General features: G+C 31.1%; 1 long non-coding RNA gene across 1 annotated transcript in view; it reads left to right on the top strand.

Moving 5' to 3' along the window:
• The first annotated feature begins 3,254 nt into the window (after positions 1 to 3,254).
• The window catches only part of LOC134761619 (uncharacterized), an 88,216-nt gene continuing 79,801 nt past the window's right edge, over positions 3,255 to 11,669 (top strand). The window contains exons 1-2 of the long non-coding RNA XR_010140532.1: positions 3,255 to 3,319; positions 4,955 to 5,117. This is a non-coding gene — a long non-coding RNA (uncharacterized LOC134761619). The remainder of the gene's footprint in view (positions 3,320 to 4,954; positions 5,118 to 11,669) is intronic.

Here is an 11,669-nt window from a genome sequence, read left to right as displayed (position 1 = left end):
AATGAGAACAATGCCACTTTACCCAACAAGGTACATAATATTATTTGAAGGTATAGTTAGGTTAGTAGGAAATGTATATTGTAAATTCCATAACAATTATTGAAAACTGTTTAAAAGGTGAAGCATACAAAGAAAGGACATAAAATAGAATCTTATAAAAGCTTAAATTAAGTCAGAAAGGGTAGAAAATAAGGATAAAGGGAGAAGAAACAAAAAATAAATTAAATAAATAGAAAACATGAACCTGATAGATATTATTCAATCTATGTTAGTAATCACATTAAATATGAATGGCCTAAAGACATCAATTAAAAGACAGATTGTCAGAATTGATTTCAAAACCCAAACTATATGTTGGCTACAAGAAACGTATTTTAAATATAAAGACAGTTTAAAAAAAGAGATGGAGAAATATATGCTATATTAATGCTACCTAAAGAAAAGCTGAAGTCGCTGTATTAATTTCAGACAAGACAAACTTTGGAACAAAGAAAATTATCAGGGATAAACAGGAATGTAACACAATAATAAAAGTTGTAGTTTTTTAAAAATACATAACAGCTCTAAATATATATGAATTTAACAGTAGTGTCTCAAAATACATGGGCAAAAAAAACTAATAGAATTTCAAGGAAAAATAGACAAATTCTTTATTATAGTTGGAAACTTCAACATCTCTCTGCCAGTAATTTATTTACCAAGCAGACAGAATGTCAGGAAAAATAAAGTTGACCTGAATAGCACCATCAATATACTTGACTTAACTGACATTTATAGAATACACCATCCAGCAATAGCAGAATACACATTCTCTAGCTCAAATGGAACATTTACCAAGATAGATCACATTTCTAGCCAGGAAACATACTTTACAAATTAAAAATAAAAACAAATCATATAAAGTATATTCTCAGACAAAAACAAAATTAAACTAGAAATAAAAAACAGATAGCTTGAAGAAATCTGCAATTACGTATAGATTAAAAAACAAGCTGCTACAAAAATTGGCTAAACAAATCTCAAGAGAAGGTTTTAATTAAACTAATTGAAAATGAAAATATACTGAAAGCATTGCTAACTAGGAAATTTATAGGATTAAATATACATTAAAAATCTAAAAAATAATTTAATCTTAGAAAAACTAGAGAAAGAAAGATAAAGAAGATAAAATAAAACATGAATCAACAGAAAAAGAAAATAAAGTTGCAGTGGAAATCAAAAGAGAAGTAAGGAGGGGAGAGACAGAGAGAGAGTCCATGTCAATTAAAAAAATTAAAAGGCTCATCTGTGCTAATCTTATGAAAAATATAGAGCTACGACGAATAGAGCTATATCCGCAAGTTTAACAGTTTATATTAAATGGAACATTTGCCTGAAAGACACAAACTACCAGATGTACACCAGAACCAGGTAGTGAGTCTATCAAATATTTAAGGAAGAAATGCTTTCAATTCTTTACAACCTTCTCCAGAAAATATAGCAAAGGTAAACACTTTCAGACACATTCTACGAGGATGGTGTTACCCAAGAAATGACCAAGTAAAGATATTACAATAAAAGAAAACTGTAAACCAATATCTTTCATGAACTTAGACATAAAAATCAACAACAAAATATTAGCAAATGAAATCTAACAACAGAAAAAAAAAATTATGCACCAGGATTAAGTGGGACTTTTCCAGATATGTAAGGCGGGTTAAACACTCAAAAATAAATCAGTGTATGTACAAGATCTGTGTAAAGGAAATTATAAAACCTCAATGCAAGTAGTCAAAGAAGAACTAAATAAAGGGAGAGATATTCCAGGATTATGGATAGAGAAACTCAATATTGTTAAGATGTCAGTTCTTCCCAACTTGACCTATAGATTCAACATAATCCCAATCAGAATCCCAGTAAGTTGTTTTGTGGTTATTGACAAACTGATTCTACAGCTTGTATGGAGAGGGAAAATACACAGAATAATTAACACAATATTGAAGGAGAAGAACAAAGTCAGAGGAGTGACACTGTCTTACTTATCACTGTCCTAGTGATCAAGACAGTGTGTTATTGGTAAAAACAAACAAACAGTAGACAAATTGATAAATAAAACACAATAGGGAGCCCAGAAATGGATCCACACAAATATAATCAACTGAATGATTATATTTACAAAGGAGCAAGGGCACTACAATGAAAAAAATAGTCTTTTCAGCAAACAATGCTTCAAACAACTAGACATCCACGTGAAGAAAAATAAAGTATCTAGACACAGAATTTATACCCTTCTTAGCACCTACCTCAAATGGTAGTTGACTTTAGCAGTACCATCACAGACCTAAATGCAAAATTCAAAACTGTGAAATTCCTAGAAGATAATATAGGAGAAAATCAAGATTACTTTGGGGATGTCTATGATTTCTTAAATACAACACCAAAGGCACGATTTATGAAAAAATAAAGGAGCTGAACGTCATTAAAATTACAAGCTTCTAAACTTCTGTTCTGCAAAAGGCATTGTCAGGAAATGAGAAGATACGATACAGACTAGGATGACGTATTTACAATGAACATAACTGATAAAGAACTGTTATCCAAAATATACAAAGAACCGTGAAAATTCAACAATAATAATAATTTTAAAAAATTATTTTAAAATGAGCTAACGACCTTAACAGATACCTCACCAAAGAAGATATACAGATGGCAAATAAGCATGTGAAAAGATACTCCAGATCACACGTCATCCGAGAAATCCAAATTAGAACAATGAGATACCACTACACATCTATTGCAATGACCAAAGTCTGCAACACTGACAGCATCAAATGCTGACAAGGATGTGTAGCAATAGAAATTCTCATTCATTGCTGGTGGGAATACAAAATAGTACAGTCACCTTACAAGACAGTTTGGCAGTTTCTTAAAAATCTAAATATACTCTAACCATATGATTCAACAATTGAGCTCATTGCTATTTATCCAAAGTAGTTGAAAAATTATGTTTATACAAAAACCTACACACGGATGTTTATGGCACCTTTTTCATTATTCCAAATTCTCAGAGGCAAACAAGAAATCCTTCAGCGTGTGAATAAATAACTAAACTGTGTTACATTCTGACCATGGAATATTATTCAGTGCTAAAAACAAATGAGCTATCAAGTCATGAAAAGACATGGAACAACCTTGAATGAATATTACTAAGCCAAAGAAGCCAATCTGAAAAGGCTACATACTGTAGAATCTTACCTATGTGACATTCTGGAAAAGGCAAAACTATGGAGACGGTAAAAAGATCCATGGTTGTCAGGAGCTGGTAGGGAGGGAAAAACAGGTAAAGCACAGAGAATTGTAGGGTGGTGAAACTATTTTGTGTGATACTGTAGAAGTAGATATATGTAGTTATAAATTTGTCCAAACCCATAGAATTTATAACACCAAGAGTAAACACCACTAATGTAAACTGTGGACTTGGGCAGATAATTTGTCAATGTAGATTCATTGATTGTAATAAACCTACCATTCTGGTGAGGGATGTTGACAGTGGGCATGGATGGGGGTGGAGGGTCAGGCCATATGTGGTACTCTGTACTTCTTGCTCTTTTTTGCCGTGAATCTAAAACTTCTTTAGAAAAGGTCTATTAAAAATGTAGACATACACACATATGTTCATATATGTCTGTTTATATGTATATGTAGACATACACATATTTTTTCACAATAGTCATGCTGAGATTTTTATGGGGAGTAGACTGGGTGGTGTGTGGGAATGGGATAGGGCGCATGTTGGTTTATTCTTTCTGTAGGCTTGTTTTATTTCTGAATGCTGTCAAGTGGGAACATCTATACTAATCCTCAAATGCCTCTAGGTTCGTTTGTTCAGATTGTTATAATAAAAATACCATAAATTGCATCAACAATAAACATTTATTTCTCATAATTCTGGAGGCTGGGAATTCCAAGATCAGTTTATCAGCAAATGGGTGTCTGGTGAGGACCTGTTCCTTATAGATGGTGACTTTGTGCTGCTTGATCCTCACATGATAGAAGGAGCTAGCTAAATGTGGTCTCCTTTACAAAGCCAATAATGCCATTTGTGAAGGGTTCTACTCCCATGGTCTAATTACCTCTCTCCTCTTAATTCTGTTACATTGGAGGATAGAATTTCAACATATGAATTTCCATATGACATGGCAGCTTCTTAGCAAGAATATATATATTTTAATATATATTTAATCTATTACATTTTAATATATTTTAATCTAATATATTTTATTATATTTTAATACAATATATTTTAATCTAAGATGCAAGACTAGGTTTTAATAGATAACTTGAAAATTTGGACTAAATAAAAGTGGCTGTTTGAGAAAGCAGCCCACATACTCCATTTTAATATTTTCAAAATATACTTTCCCAATATTAAAAAGCGCTTATTTAAAAGTAAAATAGATATTGGCGCATGTAATATGACCAATTTGTCATTTGTTTTTCAGATCTTAGAACTGAGTGACTTCAGAGCAGTGTAATCAAACAGCAATGAACAAATCACTACATTTTAGCTCTACATTTAGTATAATAGTCCCCAACTAGAAATTAATGAAAATCCCATCAACAGTAAAATGAAGAGCTAAAATATTTTGTATTATACATTAATGAGAAAGAGCAGTCTAAAACTACACGTAACATACAGGCAATTCTTACAATGATAATGAAAGAGATAAGTCAAATTTAAAGACTCTATCTTGTATAATTCCATTTCCAAAAAGTACACAATAAACCCCATTAGATGTTAAGATATTGATTTTCCTTGGGGATTGAGTCTCGACTTGATAGGGTTGTGAGAATGTTTCTGAGGGTGCTGGTAATGTTTTGTTTCTTAACCTGGAAACACTTTACCTGGGTAAGTTCAATTTGTGAGAATTTATCAGCCCATATGGTGCCAATTTCTGCATTTATATTACTGCAGCATACTTATGATATGCCTGGGAATGAACTGAAACTGGCAGAGGAGACAAAAGAAGTGTAGTACAGGGTCTGCTTTTGAGCCTTACAGCCTGGATAAGAAGAGGATTTTAACATATGTGGAAGCATTAACATTTGCAACTGAGAACTATATGATTTAAGGTCAAGTAAGTTTTATAAATGCATTGTCTGTATAGATTAAAGGAATACACCAGTTGAATCTAACATAGGGAGATAAAGAATGTTGGAGAAAATTGGACTTGACATAGACATGAAAGTATTCCTTTGAACAGTTCTAATCTCAGCTTAAGGATATGGCAATTTAAAGATCTTCATTATAGTTCCTTGGGTATTAAAAGCTATAGAATTAGCAATTAGCCTGTAAAACAATTCTTACTTGTAAGATATAATACTTATTACATTTTCAATTGTTATCTAGTATCTTTTCCATTCTGTAACCTATGGTTTGAGTAGAACTAATGAAGCCAAGGTTTATTAGTAGTAGAACTATTGACTTTATTTTTATCTCAAAGACTTATTCTGTGTTACCTAGTAACTAAGTTGTTTCACTATCCCAATGGCCAACAACAAAAAAATGACTTGAGATGGAATTATGATGTGCTATATATATTTCCTCTAAAATTAATTTGGGCTGAAAGGGAGTAATGTCATTTTCATATATAAACAAAAGCATTTTAAAGCATGTTTCCATATCTTTGTTCTACCTTCCATCTTATATTCTAGTCTATTTAAAACTAAGATTTCTTCTTGCAGGTTTACAATATTATCTGTTCAATTAAATGGTTACTAACAAATATATATGAAAGAATTGGCAATGGTAATATTGTCCACCTTCATTGAATGAGTAGGTCCCAAACTACAGATCAGATCTGTTTTTATGCTTCTGGCTTACCCAAACCAGAGATTCTCTGGGCAACTTAATTGTTAATCTTCAGTGACTTCTGCTGGGCCATTGTATCCACCAGAGTTTTTAGTTCTCCATAGCTTTCATTAGTCACCTTGATCGTCACTCATCCGTTACTTTGCTCCCTTGCGCCAAACTTGGTGTTATACTCAGATTAACATCCTACCCAATTCATCTCCTGATTTACACAGATGCTTATAAAAATAGTCAAAATCAAAATTAACAAAGCTGCTTCATATCTACACACAAGCAAATATATTCTATGTAAGTAGAGAAAATCAGATTTGTATGTAGTGAAATTTCTTGGCTGAATAAACAAATTTAACTAACTAAGCATCTAAGTATGTAGTTAAGAGTAAGCAATAACAATTATAATAAACTACTATTGATACGTTAATGTTTTATCTTAAAGCTGTATGCCAAAAATATGAATTAGAAAAATTGATAACAACATCTGGAGTTCTCCCAGTAACTCCAATATTCATAATTGTATGAACCATGTCCTTGATTAACAAAACTTTTTAGTGAGTAAATTGAAACTTTTGAAATTGATACTATCGGAAAATCATGCTAAATGACATCAGAGTTGGTTATTTTTCACAGGCATAATAATGTCAGTGATGGAGGAAAAAAAGAATAAAATAAATTTCATCCTTTAAGAAAGATCTACAATTCAAGATGAACAATGTTTTTATAATACAAAAGTATTATTCAAGATATAGTCTGAGCTACACATTTATTCTCATTTTCAAAATAAATTAACTTTGAAAAAGCATTAAGGGTTTACTGAGTTTCGTGTATATGACCTAGACCTAAGCCTTGGCAACCTGCTGGGAGACCACTTATATCAGTGCAGGTTATGCACTGCATAACTTCATGCATCCCTATTAGTCTGCTAGGTTTGCTATAACAAAATGCCACAAATTCGGTGTCTTAAACATAGAAATTTATTGTCTCACAATTTTGGAGACTAGAAGTCCAAAACCAAGGTGTTAGCCGGGTTGGTGTCTTCTAAAGTTTGTGAGGGAGAATCTGTTCCATGCTTCTCTCCTAGATTCTGGAGGTCACTGGCAATCTTTTGCATGCCCTGGCCTCTGCATTACTTTAATCTTTGCCTTCGTCTTCACATGGTGTCCTCCCTGTGTGCAGATCTGTCTCCAAATGTTTCATTTGTTTAAGGATACCAGTTCTATGAAATTATGGACCTACCTTACATGAGTATGACCTCATCTTAACTAATTACTTCAGCAATGACTTATTTTCAAATAAGTCCACATTGTGAGGCACTAGAGGTTAGGATTTTAACATTTAAATTTGGTGGGGGACACAATTTAACCCATAAATGTCCCCATTCACATAAATCCTATCATATCTATGTGGTATGTACCTCTTTTATTATTATAGCACAATATTAATTGTAATGAGAATCATGAGAAAAATGATACTTTCAATTCACTTTTTTCCTCTCAACTGGAAGAGCCCATGTTCACCGTGTTCAGTGGACTCCTTTGTATTTGATAGTAGTACTAACTTTCAGAAATATATATCATAGTTTACTCAGAGGCAGCATATCTGGGTTTAAGAACTGCTTCTACCATTTACAAAATATGTGACCTTGGCTAACATACTTTTATATTAGATAAGTTTTATTAGGATATAATATAAATGCCATAAAATCCACCCAAATTTTAAGTGTAAAATTTGATGAGATATATTTGTAGTCATGTGACCACCATCAAATTATGGCATAAGACACCTCCAACATTCTAAAAAGTAACCTCATGCCCTTTCACAGTCAATTCTCTTTCCTAACGTCCCAGACTCTGACAGCAAATGATCTGCTAGTTTTGCATTTCCTAGACATTTATGTAAATGTAAACATAAAATATCTCATGTTTTCTATATCATTTATTTGTTTTAGTATATTGCTCCTGTTATTAATCCATGTCACTGCATGTATCAGTAGGTAATTATTTTTAATTCTGGGTATTGTTGCTCAACACAGATATAGCACAGTTTAAATATACCACAATTTTCATAAATTGTCGACTATTAAGTTTCTTTCCAGTGTGAAGCTACTATGCATTAAGCAGCCTTAAATATTTGGGGACTTTTTTTGTTTTTATTCCTCTTTAATAAATACCTGGCAGTGAAACTACTGGTTATATGAAAAATATATTTTAACTGTATAAGAAATTTCCAAAATGTTTTACCAAGTGTTTGTAATATTTTACATTCTCACTGACAGTGCATGAGTTAAAATTACTCTACTTTTTCACCAACACTTGGTATTGTCAGTCTTTCTAATTTTAGCCATTCTAAGAGTATGTGTAACAGTGTATCATTATAGTTTCAATTTGTGTTTTCCAGTGATTAATGATATTATATGTCTTTTTATGTGCTCATTGGTCATCAGCATATCTTCTTTAGTAAAGTCTCTGTTCAAATTGTCTGTTTATTTTTCAATGAGGTTGTTTGGTTTCCTGTAAATTTACAAGATTTATTTATAGATTCTGGATACATACCTTTTGTCTTACAAGTTTTGCGATAATCTTCTAGACTATGAGTTTGCAGTTTATTTTTAAACATATATTTTGAAGAAAAAACTTTTTAATTTTTATGAAGTTGTATTTGTCCATTTTTTCTCTTACGTGTTGGGTCCAATTTAAATCATATTTGCCTACCCACAGTTACTAGATTTCCCACTGCATTTTCTTCTAGAGCTTAATAATTTTATAGCTTTTTATTTTATATTTGGAGTCATGATCTATTTCTAGTTAAGTTATGTATGTGTTGTTAGGTATATATTCTAGATGAAGGTTCTATATATATATATATGTATGTGTATATATATATAAAATATATATTACAGATAAAACTTGAATATATATTATAATTTCTGTTTTTAGAATCAGCCACTCAATTTCTATCACACACACAAAAAGCCTAATGGGGATTTGGATTCCTTTGACTTGATAGTTGACATCTCAGATATACTGAGTCTTCTGATCCATGAACATTGTGTATCAGTCCTTTAATTTAAATCTTCATTGATTTCTCTACGTAACATTTTGCATGTTTCAGTATACATGTTTATACGTATTTCATTAAATTTATGACTTAGTATTTTACATTTTTGATGCAATTGTGATGCTGTTGTGAATGTTAATATGTTCTGTCTCTATTTGAAATTGTGTGTTGCTGTTACATAGATTTATTTTTGGGTATGCACCTTCTATTGTGCAATCTTCTTAAATTCACCTATTTTTATTCACATTTTTATAATCTTCCTTGTAATTTTACAGAGTCTGTCATGCCATTTGCAAACAAATAATGATTTATTTTTTCCAATCTATATCTTTCTTTTGTATTTCTTTTTCTTGCATTATGGTACTTGTTTGGGTTTCCAGTATAGTTTGGAATGGAAGTGATGTGAGTTGACCTCCCTACCTCCTTCCCAGATTTAGGAGTAAATGATTGAATCTTTCACCATACATATGATGTTAGCACAAGATTTTTTTACAACTTTACTTTATCGGGTTGAGAAAAGTTTCTCCTATTTCGTTTTTATCAAGAATAAGTGCTAAATTTTGTTGAATGTCTTTATTGAGATGATAGTATGGCTTTTCTTTTTTTAATCTATCCTCTGAATATGGTTATTTGATTAATTGTTTTTAGGTATTAAACTAAACTTGCATTCCTGAAGTAAATTCCACTTCATCATGACATATCATTCTTTTTCTGTATTGCCAGATTCAATTTGTTAATATTGTGTTAGGGGATTTTGCATTTATGTTGATGAGAAATATGGTTGGTGTATATTTTTTTCCTGTTAAGTTTTGTCTAGTTGTTGCATCAATGCAATGCTGGCTTCATAAAATGAGTGGGAAGATTCTTTTTTCTTATATTTGCTAGGAAATATTCTATAGAATTGATATTATTTCCTCCTTAGATATTAGATAAATTTCTAAAAGAAAGCTACCTGGACTTTGAGTTTTTCCTGTGGAGAGGTTTTTATCTACACATTCCACTTTCTGAATAGATACTGGGCTGTTAGTTTATCTAGTTGGTCTTGAGGGAGCTTTGATATTTTGTATCTTTCAAATAATCTGACAATTTCATCTATATTACCTAATCTATTAATATAAAAATATATCATTCCTTTATTTTATTATCTGAACTGATATTCCTTATTTCTAGTATCAATAAATTCTGTCTTTTGCCTTATTATCATCAGTTAGACTAAAGTTTTAGAATTTTAATAATATTTTCAAAGAACTAGCTTTGCATTAATCCATAATTTATATTTTTATAGTTGTGGTTTGTATCGTTGTTAATTTCATGACTTCTTTGCTTATCTTTACTGTATCTCTCCTTTTATTTGTATTTAACATCTTTCTAGTATTTTTTTGGAAGTGAAATGGATTACTTTTTAACTTTTCTAGAATGTTTCCTCGTTCTTAATAAAATACCTTGTGTGATATATTTGCCTTGTTTTTTGTGAAAATTATGAGAAAAAGAAATAATTAGAATTACATGAACTGTTACATGAAAAAAATTGTATTTCTGACCAAGGAACTTTTATCACTTTTATATGGTGAAAAAAGTGATGCAGCTTCCAAATTTGCCAGATGCCTACAAAATTTTTAAGGTGAGAAATATACTATAGTGTACTAGGAAGAAAACAGAAATTGGAGTCAGAATGAACTAAGATTAAGTAAGCATGAACTCTAGTGCTTTTTAGCTGTTGGACCTTGAACAAGCAACCTTATCTATTTGCACCTCAGTTTCTTCATCTGAAAAACAGAAAAAATATTCTGATCTAGTAGGGTGTTTGCAACTATTACGTGAAACAAATTGGGTAAATAAGTTGGCATAGAATCTCATCTAAGTACATAATAAACCCCAAATTAATTAGTCCTCCTCTTGTCCCTTAAGATACTGAGTTTTCATGCAAAAATATGTTTGTTTCCCTTAAGATATTCATGTTTCTTTCTTCCATAAGAATCAATACTCCTTAAAGTTTGTCAAAATTAACTGATTTTTATTGTTCCAATGATTTAGAAAGATCTTTAAGGAATATGGCTATAAATGTATTTCATTATTTAAACTTCAAAAATTCATTAACAACCTTGATGATTCTGAAAAGATAGGTATTGTAAAACAGCACAAATACTCAATCTAACTTTATAATTATGTTTATATCTTCCTGAAATTATGGAAGCCATTATAACATATATTAAAATATATATATAAATACTATACTTAATAATCTTTTTATTTTGTTAATGTAGACTAATGGAATTAACTCAAAACTGCAGTATTCTCTCTTTCTAAAACAGGAACTAAATGTTGTTCTTTAGCATATTAGAAATATAATCTATTCAAGATGGATTAAAGACTTAAATATTAGACCTAAAACCATAAAAACTCTAGAAGAAATCCTAGGCAATACCATTCAGGACATAGGCATGGGCAAGAACTTCATGTCTAAAACACCAAAAGTAATGGCAACAAAAGCTAAAATTGACAAATGGGATCTAATTAAACTAAAGAGTTTCTGCACAGCAAAAGCAACTACCATCAGAGTGAACAGGCAACCTACAGTATGGGAGAACATTTTTGCAATCTACTCGTCTGACAAAGGGCTAATATCCAGAATCTACAGAGAACTCAAACAAATCTACAAGAAAAAAACAAACAACCCCTTCAAAAAGTGGGCAAAGGATATGAACAGACATTTCTCAAAAGAAGACATTTATGCAATCAACAGACACATGAAAAAAATGCTCAT

Source organism: Pongo abelii, chromosome 5 (assembly GCF_028885655.2).
Source record: "Pongo abelii isolate AG06213 chromosome 5, NHGRI_mPonAbe1-v2.0_pri, whole genome shotgun sequence".
Classification (NCBI taxonomy): Eukaryota; Metazoa; Chordata; class Mammalia; order Primates; family Hominidae; genus Pongo; species Pongo abelii.
The sequence above is the reverse complement of the archived record's forward strand: the minus strand, read 5'-3'. Positions and strand labels throughout refer to the sequence as shown.